Raw genomic sequence first — 22,213 nt, 5'->3', positions numbered from 1 at the left:
TTGACCAATAGAACTAGGTTCTTGGTGATATTCGGGACATGAAATACATCCGATAGGTATTTCTTTTTTCCATCCTGCATAGACAAAGGAATTTTTCCAATCTGCACAATAGGATGTGCAGTATCATCGCCAGTCTCCACAAATCCTGGTTTTTCCATTTTCCTTGCATCCATTGTGCATGACCTGTCATGTGGTTTTATGCACCTGAGTCAAATACCATACATCATTGCTTTCTTCTGCACTTGTCACAGAATTTTTCATGTGTTGTACCATAAATAAATGCTCATTTCTGTCATCACCCTGTCTACTAGAAGATGCATAATTCCCTTGTTGCAATTTTCCATTCATGATGTCATTCTGCTTTTTATAGCAGTCTTTAGCTATATGACCCATTTTACCACAGTAGTAGCATTCAACATTACTGTTTGCATTTTGGCCTCTTTGCTCTTCACCACGACCTCTTTGGCTCCCCCTGCCTCTAGAGTTACCACGTCCTCCTCCATAGGATTGGTTTTCTTGAGTTTGCTGCATATTCTGATTTCTACACGGCCTCCTCTACCTCTGCCTCTACCTCTTCCAGCATTTGAGTAGAAGACAGCTTCTTTTGAAGTTCCTCGTGAAGAAGATGCACCACCATTTCTATGCTCCTCAGAAATTAGAAGAGCAATCAACTCCTCAAAATCAGGAAATCTTTCACGAACTGAAATGGATGTTTGAAACTGTGCATAATCCTTTCCTAGACCATTCAAGGTCACAGAAACTAAATCATCATCTTCCACTGGCGACCCAATGGAAGCAAGTGCATCTACAATCTTCTTGACCTTCATGTGGTAGTCATTGATGCTCATATTTTCTCTTTGCACATTGTGCAACTCTTGCTTGAGCTGCATTTTCCTGGCTTGTGTATTTGTGCTATATATTTTTGACAAAGTATCCCATGCCTCCTTTGGCGTACTTGCATCTTGAATATGCACAATCATAGAGTCTGAAATGCTGATAGACAACCAGTACATAACTTTCCTGGCTCTCTCATGCCATGCTTTAAATGCCTGCATTTTCTCTTCATTGGGAACATCAGGAAGAACTGTTTCTTCTTCATTTCCTGAAACAAATTCCCAATATCCTTTTCCCATAAGAAAAATCGTCATTCTAAACTTCCATGCTTCACTGCGAAGGGCGTCTCAACCTGAGACAATGCACTCTTGCACTTTCCAGCTGTGCTACCTGGAGAGACTTGCTCCCAGAATAGAAGAATGAAATCAACACCGGTCCTCTTACCAGAACACTACTAACTTGGATTGATTTCTTGAGCTCCTTACCATCAACAAGGCTCCGATACCATGTCAAGATTGTGGGAGAGAAGGAAGGAGTCTCACTTGTAGCTTTCTTGCTTGCACAATGGGGGAATACACACACAGGTGGAGGCTGAAAACAGTTTTCCTCTTCTTAGTTGTGTAAGCCAAAAAAGAACTCTCATACAAAGAAATAGAAGAACCCTATATATGGGTCTCAAAACAAACTCAACTAACTAAGGTGGCATACTAGCTAAGCCACGAACTAGAGTAGATAAGGATAGTTCTCATCTAGCTATTATTCATGGGCGGTGTACCAACCACATCTGCAACTGACAAGTCGGTGACATAAATGCACAACGGTCACCCTGGCATATCACGAGTGGAGCTCGATATCTCAACATAGACTCAATCTCCTTTTGTTGTTGTTCCCTCTCTTGCTTTCTCTCCTCTTCTTTGGCATTCAATTCCTCCATCATTTGCTTGATGTTGGCAGTTTTTGCCTCTAATTTCCCATATTACATCAGAAGGATCTTATACTCTCTCTACATCTGCACCAATTCTTGATTCTCATCCTCGAGCCACTGCTTGTAGCTCTCCTCCATGTCCTCCTTGGCCTCTAATTCATGTTTGAGGTCAAAGTTCATGTCGTTGCTACATGGCTATTGTGTGGGTTTTTTCAAGCTAGAAAGCGGCTTACCGACTCCTTTTCTGCCACCAACTCAACCACATCCATCTTCTTTTCCTCCTTAGCCTTCTCCAATTGGGAGAGATACTCAGCGACGTACTCATCGTAATTGGCTAGTGGCGTCACTGTTGTGTGGATTGGGGTGATCGAGGCTTCCACTCTCAGATGGTTCTGGTCCTGTCTCGACTCAACATCTGTGGTGGCTGGTCTCTTTTGCCCCATGGCCTTGGTCTCTGTGCTCTTTCCCTGGGCCATTTCTTTATTAAAAAAATATTGTATCCATGCCACAAAGTTGGAGACATCCATGCTCGTGAGGATGCTAGGGGTGAGGGTGGTTGGTTCGGTGGGGGAGCACCATGAGGGTGGGCATAGGATGGAGAAGGGACTTGCCTTTGCCTTCAAGGACAGCAGGCAGCGTGACTTCTAGTACCTGCATACTAGAAGTGGGCCCTTCTTCCCTCAGCGGGCTCCAGGCTCCCAGATTATCGGCCCTGCTTTTCTGCTCAATGGACCATCGTGTGGCTTCAGCCAAGTCCTCCTCCTCCTCCTCCTTCCTTCTTAGTTCCTCTTCTTCCTCAATAGCTCTTCTTTGCCTTTCTTCTTCAGTTTTCTTGTACTCTTCCTCCAGTTTCTCTTTTTCTTCCTATTCTTTCCTTTTCCTCTTTTTGGCCTCCTATTTTGACACCTTTTTAGCCATGTTGACTTCTTCCTTTGCTTTTTCTTCTTCCTATTTCTTCTTCTTCTCCCTCTCCTCGACCTCCTTGAGGGATTCTCTTTTTGCCTTTTCCAAATCCTCTTTCTCCTTCTTGCGGCCTTCATCCGGCTTCTTTTTATTTTGTGGGTTTCTTGGCCTACTTTTTACCCGATTGTACTTCTTGCTCCTACCCTTCCTTATCACTCTCAGTCCTATCGCTAGACCTCTCTTGGTCCTAGTGACGGGGTGACCTATCAAGCGTTTCTCATTCCCCTTCTTCTGCATCTTGTGTCTCCTTCACTACCTCCTAGATGAGCATAGTCAAAATGCTTCCATAGGCAATAAATGAGGCCTTCTTTCTTTTCGTGGCCTTGGAAGCTGGGGACTCCCCTCCTGCTGGGGTGCTTCCTAAAGCTAGTGCTTTAGCCACCTGGTCAATGGTTTTGCGTACATAACCGTTCTAGTCAACTTCATGCAAGTTGTGAGACGCTATGTTCTCTAGCACAGGCATGCTGATTTGATGCATTAAGGCATTGTAGCACTGGCTGGAGAAGAGGGCATGTACTAGCTTTGCTTGTAGTCTGGCTTCTGCATCAAGAATGTCATGGATGTTGATGCCATAATTAGTTAGCACATCCTCCTTTTGTCATTTTCAGCAAGGCATACACATCCCTCGTCTGCTTCTTCTCTATCTTTGGCTCCAGTCCCAATGCCTTCTCCACCAAGGCTGGGTTTAAGTGACCCTGTACCTGTTTAGTATTTTCTCCCTTTCCTACCGTGACAGTGTCGCACTCATTATTAGGGTCGTAAGTCTTGAGAAACTCCACACACTTTGTGTGGTCACGTTCTTGCGCAAATTTGTCGAGGTACTTGGTGAGGCTACATTGATCGATGACTCTCTTGGCCTCATCCTCCTTGGCCACCACACCCTCTACGTTGTGAATGGTCTAGAACTTGAGCTAGTTGTAGGCACGGTTTTCAAGAGTGATGCGGTATTGCGCTCTTTCCTCTTCCAACGGAAGTCGGTGGGTGCGGTCTTACTGCGACATCTTTTGTTCTTGTCATAATCCCAAGTTTCCATTAGTGCTTCCAAATTAACAATTCGTAAGAAAAGTCATAGTTAAAAAGAAAGACTCTATATGTTTGTTGAATGAAAGCATTAAAATCCCATCCAATATAGAATCTTCCCTTCCGACTTTAACTTTTTTCCCTTTATTTCAAAGTTCTCTTGCCATTTTCCGATCTCTCTTGTTGTTTACGTGTTTATGCATTTTTTAAATTTTCATTGGTTTTAATTTGATTCACCTCACCCCTCTCCCCTCCCAGCTCGATAAAAATCCTTCCTAGGATTGAAGGTTTTGGAGGTCGATGACAGCCTACAATGGATCTAGGAGTTACCGCGTAGGAACCAAGTGTAGAAATTGGGGTTGTACTCTAATTTAGCTTCGCCGTCTAGATCAAAAGGTCAAGTGCCCATGTGTTTGGTGTAAGTGAGAACATCTGTGTTGAGATGACAAGCTCAACACATGCGGACATTGATGATGGACCGCCTGGTTAGATGGGTCCACACGTCTACACTTAGCACGTTGGTGGTCATTATGATTCTCACATGACCACTGACTCATTACTTATTATATTCAGGTTGTTACACCTATTTACAAGCATAGTTATAGCACCAGTCGACTAGTGTAGTCAGTTATGCATTGTTTGACTTAGTAGGCCACTTTCCTTTATGTTGTATCTTATCTATACTTTGTGTACATTGAAAAGTGTGTGGAAGAAGAAGAGGAAACTAGCAAGAAAACTTTTTGGCCTCCATCTCTCTTCTTGTCTCTTGAGTGATCTTCTCCTTGTGCATTCTGTGTGTGTTCGGCGCAGCATCTTGAGCAAGTCCCCCCACCACGCGATTCTTGACAATCTATTAGAAAGTCATCAAAGGTGACATGGCTAGCAATATGTAGCTCTTCCTCACTCAATAGGCGATTGAGGTAAGGGTGTCCCTTGATGTGCTCTTCTAGTGGTTAGCCATGAAGACTGGTTAGCACTCTATATGAGGTTGGCACGACATAAGTGGGGTCGTACTCCGTTGTTTTGATTGCATGGTGCTGCTCAGCGTTTGTCATGGCTTGGTACCCTTCTACTTCCCATTGCAACCTAAGAGTGTACCAGTGCCTCAAACAGGTATTCAATCTCATCAAGTTTTGATAATTCTACAATTTCTTGGTCGGTGATGGCAAAAGTGGTTCATTGATCATATGACGTGATGAGGCATTGTTTGAGGGCTTGCTCTTTAGAAATCTTATTGTTGAGAAATTCAGTAGTGGATTTAGCTACTTTTGCGAAGGTAAGTTTAAACATCTCCCAAGAACAAGGCATCGTACGAACTTCGGTTGCAAGAGGCTTGGGCAACAAGCCTAAGTCTAAGTGGTTGTAGCTCAGAGCTAGATCTAAGGCCAGTGTTAAGAATGATTTCCACTCGTAGGAGGGTTTAAGACGTACTGGTGGTTGGGGTTTGATAGCACCAAAGGCTTTGATAATGAATAGTTGTGGTTGCGGATGTTCTTGAGGTTGCGGTTGGACTTCCTAGCTTAGGGTTGGAAAAGTAGCAACTACTTCCGATGGACTGCTACCTTTAGAATGGATCATTGTAGTTGGATGGGCTCTAGCGAGTCATGGTTCATGTGACAATCTCTATCGTTTGGGGCGATAGGCTTGTTCGACTCTCTTGGGCATGTGCATGGATGAGCTTGGTGGATGTGGGCCTGGGGAGCATTGTGATTTATGGATTTGAGGTTCTATGGTGCTTGGGGTGATCAAGCTTGGGGGTGGCATACAAGTGGTGCACTTGGCCGTGTGGGCTTTAGGGATCCATATCCAGGCATTCCCCTCATAGTAGCCTTGTGCATGCAAGAGGGATTTAAGAACCCACGTTTACTTGATCATGCATTGATTTCTGTCTGCGCTTTGGTTTCCTATGTTTAGAGCTTCGGGTCTGATGAGGTTATGTGCGTCGATTCCTAGGTAGTGGTTGCAGCTGTCTATGCCTCCATTGAAACCTAGGCTGTTGGGCCTTAGATTTTGTTGCCATGAGCAAGGGTTCTTGAGAGGTGGTGGGTGGTGGCGGAGCACTACCCTTCTCCTTAGATTTGGCTGCTAATAGTTCTATCGGTAGCCGACGGACTGGGGTGAGGTCGCACAACCCTTGCTAAAAGCCGTAACAATGCGGATGTTGCCTATGGCGAGGTGAATACGCTACAACTCATAATCAACGTTGCAACCAGTTTGATTTTTTAAGGTTTTCCCTTGCAACGTCTTTGTGCCTGTGTCCTTGGCATCTGGCAACACGTAAAAGATCATTGGTACAGTCTTAGACTCGATAGAAATGGTGGCCCTTCACTTGTCGAGAAGTATGTATAAGCAGCCCCCATATGGGCTTAATTTGGCGTTAGTGGGTTGTAGTGGTGGTTTGCCAAGTTGCGTCCAATGATCATGAGTCAAGACATTGAATTCCGCTCCCTTGTCGATCAATGTATTGAAGACGCATGTTTGTTTGGTAGTGACTATGATGTGCAGGTACTCAGGCTCTATAGTTACCTCATTCTTATCATCGATTTCGGTGATGATGGTTACTCATGCTTTGATAGGCGGTTCCAACATTGGTGGCTCATGCAAAGGATGCGTGGGAGGATAGTACTTCTTGACACGACTGCCATTGAAGAAGCCTAGTCCCTCACCGTGTAGAGTCTCGAGCTCGACGTTGCCCGCTCGGTTGGTTGCACAGACTTTGAAAGGTCCAAAACCCCTAAACTTCATTTTTTTCTTATGCCCCTTAACTAAGTATAGGAGCACTAAGTCACCCTATTCAAAGTTGCGTTGCTTGACGTGCTTGTCAAACCAACTCTTGCGTCGTGCCTTCTCACATATGAGTGCATGAGTGGCTAGAAGGCGAGTCTCTAAGGGGCGTCCGAGTTCAACTAGGCATTGCATCCATATCTCCTTTCCTTCCCATCTCTCTTGAAGTGCAATTTGTAGGTAGGCACAAAGAATTCTACAGGGAGAATTGTTTTGGTTCTGTAGGTCAACCTAAAGGGGGTGTGGCCGACAGTTGTTTTATAAGATGTGCGATAAGCCCACAAGGCTGCCATTAGCTTGTTATCCCAGTCGCTGCGTGAGACAGAGACCACCTTGGTTAGGACATTGACAAGAATCTTATTCGTGGATTTTGCTTGGCTATTTGCTTGAGGATAGTATGGAGAGGATTTCTGATGGATAATTAGGATGGTGGATAGGAGATATGCTATCACTTCATTGATGAAGTGTGTCCCCTAGTCACTGACTAGTTCGATGGTGTAGCCGAATCGTGAGATCACCTGCTCCCATAATAACTTGCTAATCATTCTAGAATCGTCCTTTTGTGTTGCTCTCGCCTCTGCCCACTTCCTTAGGTAGTCTATGGCCACAATGATGTATTTGACCTACAAATACTGTGCAGCGGGGCTGATGGGTCCTATGAAGTCGATTTTCCATTTTTCGAAGGGTTGTCGCACAATGATTGGGGTCAAATTCATTTTATCCTTGCGAATTGGGACCTTCGTCCCCCTGACACTCATCACAATGTTTAGCAAATCATGTGGCATCATGGAACAACGTTGGTCACCATAGCTGAGACTGCAGCACGTTGCGGACTATCGTGTCTCTACTAAAGTGTCTCCTAGCAATTCCATTGTGTGCCTCTGAGAGCATGTCATGCATCTCATGCTCGCACATCCATCTGCACAACAATCCATCTTTCCCTAAGTGATACAATTGGCTTGCTATCAACTGGTAGGGTTGAATTTTGAGAATGACTTGCCTCAGCCTTGCCTTCTCTATCGGTCGTTTAGGTAGTCTCTGCTCAAGCATTTGGACTATGTCATCTGCCCAATATGGCATTAGATTGGTCTTGAATAAATCTCTCTCGCTGGAGAGGTTAAAGAGGTGGACTTCTAGCAATTCATCGATAATGCCTTCTCCAGCGGCTTCTCCTATGGGGATGTGTGACATATGATCAGCCATGTAGTGCTATTTTCCCTTCCGTACAACAATGGAGAAGTCAAACTCCAAAAGCAGAAGGAGCCACCAAGCTATGCATCCTGTAGCGCAAGGTTTATTCACTAGGTATAGCAAGGCTTGATTGTCCAGAAAAAAGGTAAAGGGTGTAGCCAATAGATAATGCCTAAACTTCTTTACAGCAAACATCATGGCCAAGCCCTCTCTTTCTATCGTCGAGTAGTTCATTTTCATCTCAGTGAGTTTTTTGCTAGCAAAGCTCACTGGATAGTCTAGGTTGTGCTCACTAGGTTGGCACAACACTGCCCCCATAGCAGATTTAGAAGCATCGATTTGCACGTGAAAGTTAATGATTCAATCTGGGGCTCGTAGAATTGGTGCTATGGTTAGAGCCTTCTTCAACTCTTCATATGCTTGTTGGCATGCTTCAGTCCATTCAAAGACAATTAGCAGCTTGTATAAAGGTGTGGCTATCAATGCATAATTTAACACAAATCGTCGATAGTATCCTGTATGGCCTGAGAAGCATTGGACTCCCTTGTAGTTGGTTGGGGGTGGAAGGTTGACAATAACCCTGACTTTCGATAATCTGTGGCAATGCCATTCATTGACACCACGTGGCTGAGGTTTAATCCATGCTTTGCCCAAAATTGGCATTTCAAGGGGTTCAAGGAGAGATGATATAGGCAACACTGCTCAAAGACTGCTTGGAGATTATCTAAGTGTTTCATCTAGGTCGAGTGAATACATAGGTCATCGACAAAGACTTCCAACTTCTTGCAAAGCATGTCTTTTAATATGGTGCACAAGAGGCATTGGAAAGTGGTAGGGGCATTAGTCAATCCGAAAGGCATGACTATGTAAGTAAAGATGCCCCACTCGGTGGTGAAGGCAGTCGTATGCCTATCAGCAGGATGCACTTGCACCTGATTGTATCCTGAGAAGCAATCTGAAAATTTGCAGGCCTCCTTTCCCACCACTCTTTCAAGCATGTGCTCAATGTATGGCAATGGATAATTGTCCCTTTTAGTACCAGTCTTCACCTTCTTGTAATTGACACACACTCTAATTTTTTTGTTTTTCTTCATCATGATGACTATGGGTGATACCCAGTCCGTGTGCTCAATTTCGTAAATCAATCCGACTCTCATTAGCTTATCAATCTCTTCCTTGACAGCATGAGGGTGCTTTGGATTCATTGGGTACGGTTGTTGCTTCACCGGCATTGCATCTAGTGTCATGGGTATATTATGAGTCACTACACTCGAGTCTACCCCTTTAAGCTCTTCCAAGGACCAAGCAAATACGTCTACGTACTCTCGCAAGAGAGCGACAAGACTCATTTCTTCTTCCTCAGTCAAGTCATTGGCAATGAAGGCTGGTTAGGGTGTCTCCCCTTCCTCGGCTAGGTTCACCTCCTTGACCCTAGCTAGTCTATTGGTTCGCTCATTTGCCCTTGCTGTTTGGCACCCAATAGGATCACTACCCTATCTCCTTTCTTGAAGTTCATAAATATTTTAGGGAGGTCCCGCGGTTTTCACTATTTGTCTATTCGTGTATCCCTGGGTTGGTTCACATTTTCCTACTTCAATCATCTGTGCCTTAGGTATACGGGTAGGCCCTATTGGTGCGTCGCGGGTCTTGGGCGGCCTAGGTATTTTTGGGTCACTATCTAAGCTTACCTCTGACTTAGAGTCAAACTCGCCATCTTCGCTAGAAGAGGGGGTCTCCCATGGTGGTCACAATTCAGATGGTGATTCTGTCCTATGCACTTGTGTCGCTCGTGGTTGGGCTAGGCGTGCTTGCTCAAGGTCTACAGCTCCTACGTGTTCTAACCAAGAACAAACACAATCCATGCACATGATCCCTTGCTCTATCCTGTAGACACTCCTTTTCTGTGGCTTGGAGTCTGCCCATATTTGTTCTATTTCATGTCCCTCAGTGTTGTATTCTACTGTGTCTATCTCACCCTAACTTTTGTCACTGAAGGATTGGCAGTCTTCATTCTTATTATCAGAGGCCTCTACATTAGACTGCTCATTATCGCCTAGGGCTTGGTATATCTCTTGTCATTGATCAGGGACTAGGGCCCAGTTGTACCTAAGGTTCAAGTCATGCACCTTGGTGAACAGCCCAAGGACAGCACCTGATCTACCAAGAGAGCAGGCCTCATGGTGGCATCTACAATGCCCGTGCCCTTAAAAACTTGCAAGAAACACCCTTCCTCTCAACAAGAAACCATGCTCACACACGTAAAAATCTGGCACACGAGAAATATGGCCATCATCTTCATCCTCACTCTCTCCTTCTTCCATGGAAGAAATAAAGCAATAAAGCACAAGAAAGGAAAGAGAGCAAGAGTTGTGCAATGCAAGAGAGAAAAGAAGATACGTGCAAGAAGCTAGATAAAGGAGAGGAAGAGAAGTTGTAACTCCCCAAACCACCTTTTTCCACAAATTGCATGGCTCTTCATTTCCACCTTTTCATATTCCACCTTTTCATATTCCTTTAAGGGTTTGTTTTACATGAGAACTCTTAGACCTTAGAAAGGAGGTCTATGAACATTGAAACATTAAAACCTTTCAACTTTTGCAAACACACACACTACTTCTCATGCTCATGGCTTTACAATGTGGACCCACTAAAATTCTATGGAAAATTACAAAGAATATTATCAATGATAGCTGCTTGAGTTTTCTTTTTGCCGATGTAGACCACATTTTGTACCTTTTTCTTGCATAAATTTTGGGTTATCACTTGGTCCATTGCCACTTGGATTCGCCCAAGAGATCCTGGAGTGGTTTGAAGTTTGTTGTTGAATTGTTAGCTAGCTTTTCTGTTAAGTTCTCCAGAGCCTCCTTGAGTTCTCTTTTGTTGCTACGCACTTAGAAGGCGACGGGCTTAGGTCTCCCAAGAAGGGTTCCTTCCATCATGCAAATTGGTACGCAGGGCATGCCATCAGATGTGCCCATTATCTTGATGGCTTGCTCATATGCCTCTTGACCTGAGAACTGCAAATCGACTGTAGCAAGGACATGCATCCAATCTTGCTCATCCTCTGGGCATGGGATATACTTAGTCAAGGGCCCATAAGACTTTTTGACTTGAGCATCACCCTTGAGCATCACGAAGATGGCATCCAAGTTGATTGGTGAGGTCTTCCAAGTGTCCATCTCTACCCTCACAGCTTCCGTTTTATTGCCTAGGAAGATCAAGCAGTTACCCCAATCTTCAATAGTTCTAGCATTGTGCATCCATAGGGTCGACCTAACAGGATATCGTAGTCCACCCCCTTCATGACTATAAAATCGACAGAGGACTAGACACCTGCGATTTTCACCGGCTAGTTTTTAAGTACCCCGAATGGCTTCACTCCCATGTCATTTGCTAACGTGACATTAAACTGAGCAGTCTTGATAGGTGGGTTTTCCCAGGTCTGTAGTACTGCGTGGCTCAGCACACTAACCCCAGCTCCCGTATCTACGATCCCCTTTCTTGTTGTGTCGCCTAAGGCTAGGACTGGTAACACTGCATGCATCTTGGTGCCTTCCCAGAAAGAATTAACATGCAAGGATTTCGGCACAGAGTGCAGCGTTAGACTCGATATTTGTGTTTCTGCATCATGATCGTGCAGATCTGCAGCTTGTTCTCGTGACCCCTCAACCCACTTATTGAGGACTTTCCATAGGGTGGGATGTTTTTTAAGCAGGTCTCCCAGGCTTAATATCACAGGGGTGGTCACTAGCATTGTAAGGAGGTTGTCGGCTGCTTGTCTCTCTCCTAAATTACATTGTCCTGGCCAACAACCGTGGTGATTGATTTGTGGGCCTACAACATCAAGGCTTGGCCTAAGCGGTGCTGCCTATGGTGCGGTTGCATCTCTTGACTTTGGTCGAGGGGGTGAGACCACCGTGCTTATGCTGTGGAGATCATCAATCTCATCCTCTAGGATGGGCTCAGCATCCCTTAAGTGCTCTTGGGCCTCTTTCACCCAGTCCTTCACTTTCTCTATGGCCTCGAGTTGGCGCTTCGGATGCAGGTATTCCCCTACCTTGGCATTTCCCTTTTCAGTAGTATTGGGGGTTGAAGATTCTGTCTCTACGTCCACCAACATGCAGAGTTGTAGCACTCTCAGTTTTCAGTGCGATCTTAGCTTCTGACCTCTTCTTCCTTCACCTACGGCTCTTCTTCCCTATCACAGTTGCATTAAGGTTGTTGGGTCCTGGTAGTGATATGCCGGCCTACTTCATCTGGGCATGGGTCATGACCCACAATGGGATAGGTGTGGCCTCCCCATTGAGGTTTTCGACACCAAACAGTCCCAATGGAATACATGGCATGCTGACTGAACTTGAAGAAGGTTTTTTCTTTGGGCAATCGAAGAAGAGATGAGTGATTCAACACTCAACGCACCTTAGGTTAGCTTTGTCTCTGTTCTGCTGCTCCCTCTTGGGGCAACATGATGAGACATGACTTGGGTGACCACAAGTCCAATAGATGATTGGATCCTATGTTTGCCCTCCTAGGCCTCTACCTCGTCCTCTCCCCACCAACACCATCACTAGTACTGGTCAATAATCCATAAGAACTGCATTGCCCTCATCGTCGTGAGAGAAATAAGGGTATAAGTAAGTCTCTTCCTCATTTGGCTCTTCTACGTAGTGGATTGGAGCGTTACTCGGTGGATGGGTCACATTGAGACCAGGCGGTCTAGGTATGCCTATAGGATTTATGTCCACCCTAGGGACAGTCAACTTAATGTTGTTAGGTGCAAGAAGGGCCAATGGGGCTCCCCTTCTAAAGAGTGGCTGCGGCCTGTTTGCTAGGTAAGGCTGGCCATATGGTTGGGAGTACGGAATTCTTTTGGGCAATCTACAATGCACGATGTCGTGATCGAACCTGCCGTAGTTAGCGCAAGGTCTCAACTAAGGGTCTTGACACTCCGTTAGTAAATGGTTTCCACCACAATAGTGTCATGAAGGGAAAATACAACATTAATATTTGCACCTTGGATTAATTCCAGTCTTTGTAAATTTAGCCCTAGCCTATGTGTACATGTGTGAATAGCCCTTAAGTTTGGAAGAGGGTTAGAATAAAAAGGGACTAGAGGCCAAAGGCAAGACATCTTTTGATCATTCAATAATCTTGGCTTTACCATTTTCTTGGAGTTAGCTTCTTCTTAGCTTTGAAGCACTCAGCCATGGCCGTCATGTATTCTTGAATCCCCAACCATTAATACATGATGAGGATGTCTTGGTGCAATAGATTTGTTAATTCTTTGTTGTAGCTTAGTTAATTCTCAATTTCAGTTAGATTTCATTCCATTGTTGATTGCTTTCATTACATTGGTATCAGAGCCTAGTTTTCAGATCCTTCCTTTCTCTCTCCTTCTTTACATTTAGTTTCTTATCAGTTTTAGGAAACCTTACTGTGCACAGATACAACATTGAAGAACCACAGCAGTCAAGAAGTACTAGTCATGGCAGCTTTATTGGACTCTACACAAGCTATGGCAGGAAGCATAGTTAAATCTGGAGGCAAGGAGACAAAAATGACAACTCATTTTCAACTTTGAGGTACAGCAAGGACAGGAGTTGTATGAAGTAGTGATGGAGTACCATGTGGTGCTGGCAGCAAAGCTACACTGTTCATAGTAGGTTGTTTTGCTTCTTTCCTATGAACTGCTTCTTTTCAGCATGATGTGGGAGTGTCGGGTTTTGGAGTTCCAGCACATGAACTCCCAGAACTTGGCATCAATCTAGTTGCCTTGTCCTTCATCCATTTCCATTATATGATTCCAGCACCACACACAGACCTGATAACCACAGCGACATGGTTTCAGCTGTTTGTCAGTTGAATCCATCTCCTCCATGCATAATGGGCAGCAATTATCCCAGTCTTCAGCAACCCCATCCATGATTCCAGGCTGTGGCAAACCTAACCTGATAAGGCACTGCTCTCGCCTACCGCTCCTAGTGGAAGGGATGGTTTAACTGATGTGCTCCTCCTCTCTGTCACGTGTAAGCTCTCCTTCAAACACCATGGTATCCCTGTACCTCTACTCGGTCTGTTAGACGGAACCCTAGCGTGACAATACACAAGGTTGCGGACTTGTCGAGCAGTTTAAGGGAAGCAGATCGAAAAAGAATGGAATCAGGCGGAAGGCTCAGAAACCTAAGGATAAGGAATGGAGGAAAGAAAGATGGCACGAGAAATGTGAACAAGGGAGGATACAAAGCAACCAGACAACAACACAGAGAAGAATGGGAAGAGAAGGTGTATAAGAGAGGATAAGAGAAGAGAGCGAAACACGGGGGGGGGGGGGGGGGGGGGGGGGGGAAAGAAGCTCGCAACTATGGCAAAAATCTGCAAAACAAAAGGCATCACTAGATTGGTGGTGGAGGCAAGGTACCCATAACAGCTCACCAACAATGCAAACCGCCTCGACCGTATTCCCAACCCTCTTTCTGTGAGGTCCAGTTCCAATTCCAACGCGTGCGCGCACTTGGCTGAACCGTCAGCTAACGGCAACACAGACTCATTCTCTGGATAAGTCTTGCCCCAAGCTTTCACCGCAAAAGGATCATTCACTGTGATACAGATCAGTTCATCCACACCCTTGCTCTTGAATTCAGAAGCCTTTTCAATGAAACCGGGGACTTGTTTTAAACTGCAAGTAGGAGTGAAAGCCCCAAGCATGCCAGAGATGACAACCTTCTTGCCGGCTACGAGGGAGTGAATGGAGATGTGCTGGAGCTTGTCTTCCGCATCGAAATAGGAAGAGATTCATCAGGAAGACTGTCACTTATGGCGATGGGAGCCACGACCTTAATCGATGCCTTAAATCAAGAGAGGTGAGAGTGAAGGCTCTTGAGGCAACTGAGGCAGCCACAAGGCAAGAAGAGAAACGAGAAGCAGATTCCGCCTGCTTCTGCGCCTGCATTGTCATCCCAGAAGTCGTCATCGTTGTCGCTGCCATACTTGGAATCCATAGGCTCATCATCAGCATCATCGTCATCGTCCTAGTTAGAATTTAACGGACCCGCCGAGATCTCAATCTTGTGCACACCTACAGGTGCTTCTTTTCCTCGTTCTCATCCTGCTGGCGCAGCGACGGCTGCTGCTTCTTTTTCTTGTTTTGTAGCTGCGGCTTCTTCTTCGACAGGTTGCAGGACATTTGATCCTTCTTGGTGGAAGGCTGTATCTCCTGTCCAGTAATATCCTGCGGCTGAGATGTTCCTCCCCTTGGTCTTGAAGGCTTAGACTCTTTACTGCCCCCCTCTTCCTCATCTGAAAAAGCATTTTCATACACCCAAGCTGCTCTATCTTTTAGATCTGCCATGGCAGCTTCCATTTCAACAGCCATGTCCTGTGTTTTCCCCACCTGGCTCACATTAGTGACCATTGTGGTGCTGCCCGAGATTAGAGTGTCATTGGGTGGGCTAGAGGCATGCATTGTCCTCTCTCTTGTCTGAGCCATGATCCTCTGCCTCACAGGTGGACTGCTAGAGAGAAATTATGAGACACGATGTTCTCCCCAAGTGACTTTCCTTTCCTGAAGCTGGTCAATTGCTGCAAAGACAAATGGGAGGTGCCAATGACAGGATTGTTCTTTTCAAAAGGGATTATGGAGCCTTTTGCTCGATTCAAGAGTGTAAATTCAACAAAATCACCCACCTGATAGATGTGTACATCATTAATCTAAACCGTTCGCAGTGCCCAGCTGGAGATCATTGCAAAACAGAGAGGGCACTTCAGGTGATGGTCTTTCCTGTTAGAGTCTTCACGAAGATCTGCATGCCACTGCGTAGCCTCAAGATGAGGTGGAGAGTGTTCTCCTTCTGGATGTTGTAATCTTCCAGGCCTCCCTTCTCCTCGCAAGTCCTTCAAGCTCAATTTTATCAGCAAGCATGTGCAGCTCAGAATTCCAAAGATATCTGCCTGCTATACCATATGTTGCATTTCCAGGAAGTGGAGTCCAAGGGTGTTGACTCTGGAACATTCCAAACTCCTTGCCAGCTTCCCAAGCATTTAGAGGAGTCACAGATGCACTATTTGGAGCTTTGTAACTGCTTTCAAACACATTTGAAGCTAATGAAAAGCCAACAGAGAGAGAGTTGTCTCTTGATCTAGACTCCATATACATGCCATCTCCATCCACCAAAGAATTTCTACATTCCCCTTCAGTGATTGAACCAGTGGCTGACACATTTGAAACTACTAGTTCAAGGGGCAAAGCATTTATTCGAGTAACATGAGGAGCCAATATAGCCAATGGAGAAGGAACAGAAGAAGGTAAGGGCCCATGTAATATGTGCAGCTGGATGAGAAGGCATATGCATCAAGGGCACTGATGCTACCATTTCATGAACCGAGCTTTTCTGATTCTGGATATTGTAAGACTTGAAAGCTGAGGTTGAGCTTCACTACATCCTGACTGGAGAAATCTTGGCTCATTCCCTTCTTTACCAAACCATTGAGCAAATTTTGATATTGCTGGCTACAAAAAGGCCTCATCATCTTTAGTGTTGGTTGCGGGTTGATCTTCATCTTCTGTGCCATCATGTTGATGCTTCTCAGTTCTGATGGCTTGACATGTGTTTGACTCAAAGTTCCCATCAACATCAGATGAAATCTTGCTTCCTCGATCATTCTCTTTTTGTGAGCCTGATCTTTGAAAAGCAATTTTAGAAAACCCAGGAGGAACAAGAGGACGTGGTGTTGTTGGAGAATTAATGGTATGAACTGGTACTAAACCTCCATGATGAATTGGTCCACAGAACCAGCTTCTTCACTGCCACTTCTTGGCCATTTCTGAGGACACCTTTGTACATGACGCCGAAGCTCCCTTTCCCTAACCTACGGGAGTCGCTGAAGCTATCGGTTGCCTTCTTCAGTTCCTTGGCTAAAACAGGGTGCAGTCCAAACAGGGACAGCTTTGGAAAAGTTGCTACAGAAATTAGTAGCATCATTCTAATGATAAATAGACAATTGGGATTGATACTAGACATCACAAGCTTAGATTGGAGCTAACAAATGTTTCATTTGGATACATATTTCTCAAGTTAGAGCCTATTTTGTTCCAATAGTTCACTAGCAGTTTACTATGGACAGACCTAGAGAATCATTTCCAGAATGGGGTGTAGGTACAAAATAATGCAAACCAGGATTCCTAATTGAAGGTAGACATCGTGGGCTTCAAGTGAAGCTATCAAACACCTCATTCCGATCAGAATTTCTCAAGTTATGGTTAAAACAATGCAACTAGGTACTTGAGACAGGGTGCTGTCTATTGTGGACATACATAACAAATCATTTCCAGAATGGGGCATTGGAATATTTTAATGTGAACCAAGATTTTTAACTAGTACTAGACATCGTGGGTTTCGAGCAGAGCCATCAAGAACCTCATTTGGATCAGTATTCTTCAAGATATGGCCAAAACAGTGCATAGGGATAATCACAACAGCATGGTTACAGTGAACAGTTTGGTCAGAGATGTAAGGGAAATGAAGTTGAAAGTTAAAGAGCTTGTATCCATCATTGATAGGAGCATTGCAGAAGTGTCAAATGTTCAACATGATGCTTATACATATGGTATATCTCATGAAAGAGAGAATGGCACTAATGCCTATGGATGTGTTTCCCATGATGCTCCAGTTCATGGATATAGTGACTATGGATCTTATGTTTTTTTTTCTTCAAATGGGCAAAGTCTTAGAAGTTCTTTTGGGCAATATGGATGCCATACCTCATGCCAAGATGATCAAGGTGATCCTTATCCAAATGGTTTTGGCCAACAACAAGGTGGTTTTGTCTATGGCAGATTTGATCATGAGAGTAATCATACAAATGCTCATGGCCAGCAGCTTGATGCATTTGGGCAGCAGCAAGGATATTTTGGAGGGACGTATGCATATGAAGATCATGCTTCATCTTTGGAACCTACTCCAAAATACTATGGACAGCATGCTGATGATCATTCCTATGGGGATGCCTATGTTTATGGGCAGCATTGCAGTGTCAAATGTAGTTGTCCTGAATGCTTCCAAGAGCAATCTTATAGGAATGAATATCATGTATCTTGTTTCCAACAACATCTAGTTGACGATGGGCAGCACGAATCATGTAATGCAGGAATTCATTATGGTCAGCCTATGGATACTAATGCAAGAATGTATACAATGCAAACCGAAGAGATTAACATCATAGAGAAAAATGAAGAAGCTGATGAAGAAGACAACACTCAAGATGATGATGACAATGAAGAAGATATACAAGAGAATGATCAAATAGAAGACCAAGAGCAAGAATTTCAGAATGAAGATAGTGAAGAAGATGAAGATCAAAATGAAGAAGAGAGTTTAATCGATAATGAAGAACATGAGGATGCAAAGATATGTGATGATGGTTCACAAGGAGAGTTAGTTGCAGAAATGGATGAGAATGCATATCCATATGATGATGAGCTACTTTGGGATAATCATGTTGATGAGATACATAAACCCATCCTTGGTCATGATTCTTATGATTCCATGGTTGATCTACATCATCCCATAGTTGATCAAGGACTGCAACTACCTAATGGCGTTTCTTCGGATTCTCATGTATATGATTTTGGATATGGTGCTGATATGTTATATGATTTGAATGCATCATTTCCCTATGATCCAGGCATTCATGATGGCAATCATGAGTTCTTGGGTGGTTTCCCATTTGACCCGGGAGGTATAGATGATATGCATGATTCTTGTTCAGCTACCATCTTCCACTAGAATACATGATGTATTCCATATTTCACAGCTGAAGAAGTATGTTGGGCCCGATGTACAAGTATTGGAAGAGTTACCACCATTGGATGAGGCAGGACTGATCATATATGAACCTGAAAGCATTATTGGAAAGAGAGAGAAAGTTCTCAGAAATCGTATTCTCATTGAGTATCTCATTAAGTGGAAGAATTTGCCCATTGAAGAGTCTTCTTGGCAACCATTCACTTATGTCAATAACTTTCCTTGGTTATTACAGGATGATATATGATGCAGTATGTAGTGACTATGCAGAGACAGCTTGCTGTATGAAATTTTTGCAGACAATAAAACTGCCCTGACTTCATCAAAATTTGATTCTGATGTTATGGGGTGATGCTTGGGAGTGTATACTTCGTTTCTACACCTCATACGCCTCATTTGGACCAATATATCAAAAGTTATGGCCGTTTTAGTGAATCAGCCCTGTTTGGACAGCAGCCAGTTTTCTCACAGTTTGGCATGCAAAAAGGTCTTCTTTTCATGGACAGTGCTTTCTTATCATTTGGAAGATGAATGGGCATGATTACTATCATCCTTGACTTGGATTTAGTCCATTACTTCTTGGTTTTGAGGACAAAACCATCTTCAGGACGGGATGGTTTGTCATGAAGGGAAAATACAACATTAATATTTGCACCTTGGATTAATTCCAGCCTTTGTAAATTTAGCCCTAGCCTATGTGTACATGTGTGAACAGCCCTTAAGTTTGGAAGAGGGTTAGAATAAAAAGGGACTAGAGGCCAAAGGCAAGACATCTTTTGATCATTCAATAATCTTGGCTTTACCATTTTCTTGGAGTTAGCTTCTTCTTAGCTTTGAAGCACTCAGCCATGGCCGTCATGTATTCTTGAATCCCCAACCATATACATGATGAGGATGTCTTGGTGCAATAGATTTGTTAATTCTTTGTTGTAGCTTAGTTAATTCTCAATTTCAGTTAGATTTCATTCCATGGTTGATTGCTTTCATTACAAATAGACACATTGGACATGTGGGCGTGTTGGTTGTCTCCACATGTCTTGCATCTTGGATATCTCCATCTTGACATTAGCCATTCATCTTGGTGGCTTTTCCCTTATCTTGGGATGATGGGGCTGGTCATTCACTAGAGGCTGACACAAGTGGATTTCTTTCTAGTTGGAGCTCTTGGAGCTCCGCTCTTTCACCTAATCATCAACTTTGATGGCTTCCTCAAATACCCTAGCTAGCATGTCTCGCTGCAAGCTCAAGTTGGCTGTCAAAGCCTTATACAGTTCCTCGTTTCGAATTCCGCTGATGAACACAGTTGAAACTGCTCTTTCACTCGGTTGTTCGCCCATAGGGATTCTCTTGAAGAGACTCCTCACGTGGGTTGCGTAATCGGGAATGTCCTCATTCTCTTTCTGCTTGACATTCATCAGTCGTAGTAGCAGATTGTTGGAGTATCCAGGCTTGGAAAATCTCTTGATGAAGAGATTCTTGAGACTATTGAAATTTGCTCGCTCTACGGCATCTAAGCTTGTATACCAAGTCCTGCCCTTGTCACCTAAGTAGCGCCAAATGCTTGAGAGCGCTGAGTCAAGTCATTGAGGCCATTGGCTTTGCAGACTTGCTTGAACTGCTCTACAAAGCTGTATGGATCGAACTGCTCGAACTACTCTACAAAGCTGTATGGATCGTCGTGGGGTTGGTACTTGTCAAGTTGCTTTGCGACTATTGGGATTTTAGACTCACTCTTAGAGCCTTGGGTTGCTCCTAATCCTGCCAGCAGTGAGGTCGCCAATGTTGCAACACTTTGTTCTACTACGGTGTTGTTTAGCAATTGCTTCATAAGAAGCTTGCTCATCGTTAAGTCTCCTTCTAGGGCTCTCTCGTGATTCGTTCAATTTTTGCAGGCTAAGTTCAGCACTCACTGCACCTCACGCAACTCCATGCTTTGCCTTTGACTCTTGGCCTACTGGTCTCTATTGTATGTGACTATGCTTTGTGGGCTAGCTTTCTCTCTTCTTCTAAGTCTGTGATGATAGCATCTGCTGTCCGGTTGCGATGCTCATACCGGGCGTGCACATCATAGTTGCTAACCAGCTGTGCTGAATAGCCTCTGGGAAGACGCCTAAGTCGAGTTCCTCGTTAGACCTACGGTATGAATTTTCTTCTTCCATAGTCGATTTCTCGTGCTCCACCGAGCTATCGATCAGGTTGAGTAGGTTTATCAAATCCACTTTATTTGCGTCGCTTGCTTATTCCTACTTCGCATGTTCATGGTTTGTCTCTATCTGTGGGTTCTGTCCTATTCATGGATTCCTTGAGTGGTTTATCAAAGTGAGTTCCTTGACTTATTAAATAAAGCCCTCAATTTATCTCCACTCAGTGTGTGTGTTCTTTCTAGTGCACCTGTACTCAATCAGGCTTTTCGTTTTCCTTAAGTGCACTTCAAGTGCGGAAATTCAAGGTGAGTGCACCAAAGAGCCTCTAAGCGTCTTACAGACCCTCACTTTGTTTTGGGCATGATAAGCTTTATCGTGATCAATTCTGTGGCCCTCTTGACGGGATTTAGGGCTTTTTGGTTACGTTGCCTTGCCCGTTTTTGGGTCTAATCAGGGTTTTATGGCTTAGTGGGTTACCTCTAGGTCTCTAGGTTTCTAGGTCTCGCGACAGCTCACTCAAACTGCTAAGCAGCTGTGCCTTACGATTTTGTCTATTCTGCACACCAAAATCAAGTTCTGAGCATCAGGAGGGCTTCCAATAGTTTGTGTGTTGAGCTCTAGTTGGGTTAGGTCAAATTTCTAAAAAGTTAAGGCAAATACACACTCGGCCCAACTAGTCTAAATTGCAGGGGCTGAGTGGGTGACTCGAACGGGCCAAATCACATTGGTCCAAGGACAGCAACTTTTTGTGAGCCGAGATCCGAGTGCCGTCACTTGGACGGCACTTGAGTTGAGTCACATGTTGGGGCCGAGGGCTGAGTTGGGTCTTGGGCCGAGGGTTGAACTGGTAAATGGGGCCAAGTGGGCTACGGGCCAAGTGTCAAGTTGATCAAAGGGGCCGAGTGACGTCACTCGGATGGGCCGAGTGGGCTATGGGCTGAGGGCCAATTAGGGTTTTTGGGTCGAGCTGCAGGGTCCAAGGGCAGAGTCTGGGACTCAGCCTAACAATGGCCGCTCAAACAGGCCAAACGTGGCGTGATGAATGCTGCAGAATGACGATTTTGATCAAATCTCATGATTTAGGCAATCGCTCCAAGCACAAACTTCCAGATCCCAACTAAGGCACTAAGGGAAATGATTGGTATACCTGAGGTGAGCGGCAGGCTCTCTGATGATGAGATCAAATTGAATCTTTGTGGGGGATCTCTCTCTCTCACTGCAGTGGTTGCAAATGAGATCTCCCTTGGCCTCTTGGCTCTTAAACTCCCTCTGAAGTAAGGTTTTGATGCTCCCAATCACTCATTTTCCAACATTAAGCATTCCAAGCAAGATTTTTGCCATTTTTTGCATGATTCATACCCTATTTTGCCTATTTTGCAACAGTAAACCCTACCCTTTCCTGATTTGATTTCCTAATCCTATGCTACACTAAATGCAACAAGAATCGAAAGCAAAAAACTGAAATGATTTCTCCATGTCTTCCAATCATCAAACAAACTAACGAACCCAAAATACTTACTTGTTTTGAAGATCAAAGCACCCAACCTTCCTAC

General features: G+C 44.4%; 1 pseudogene; it reads right to left on the bottom strand.

Moving 5' to 3' along the window:
• Positions 1-5,926: 5,926 nt before the first annotated feature.
• Positions 5,927-14,687, bottom strand: LOC148011725 (peroxiredoxin-2E-1, chloroplastic-like; annotated as a pseudogene).
• Positions 14,688-22,213: the final 7,526 nt, after the last annotated feature.

The sequence above is a fragment of the Lygodium microphyllum genome, chromosome 28, assembly GCF_053477565.2.
Source record: "Lygodium microphyllum isolate KBCC chromosome 28, Lygodium_microphyllum_v1.1.10, whole genome shotgun sequence".
In the NCBI taxonomy this organism is placed as follows: Eukaryota; Viridiplantae; Streptophyta; class Polypodiopsida; order Schizaeales; family Lygodiaceae; genus Lygodium; species Lygodium microphyllum.
Note: the sequence above shows the minus strand (reverse complement) of the source record. Positions and strands in the feature narration are given on the sequence as shown.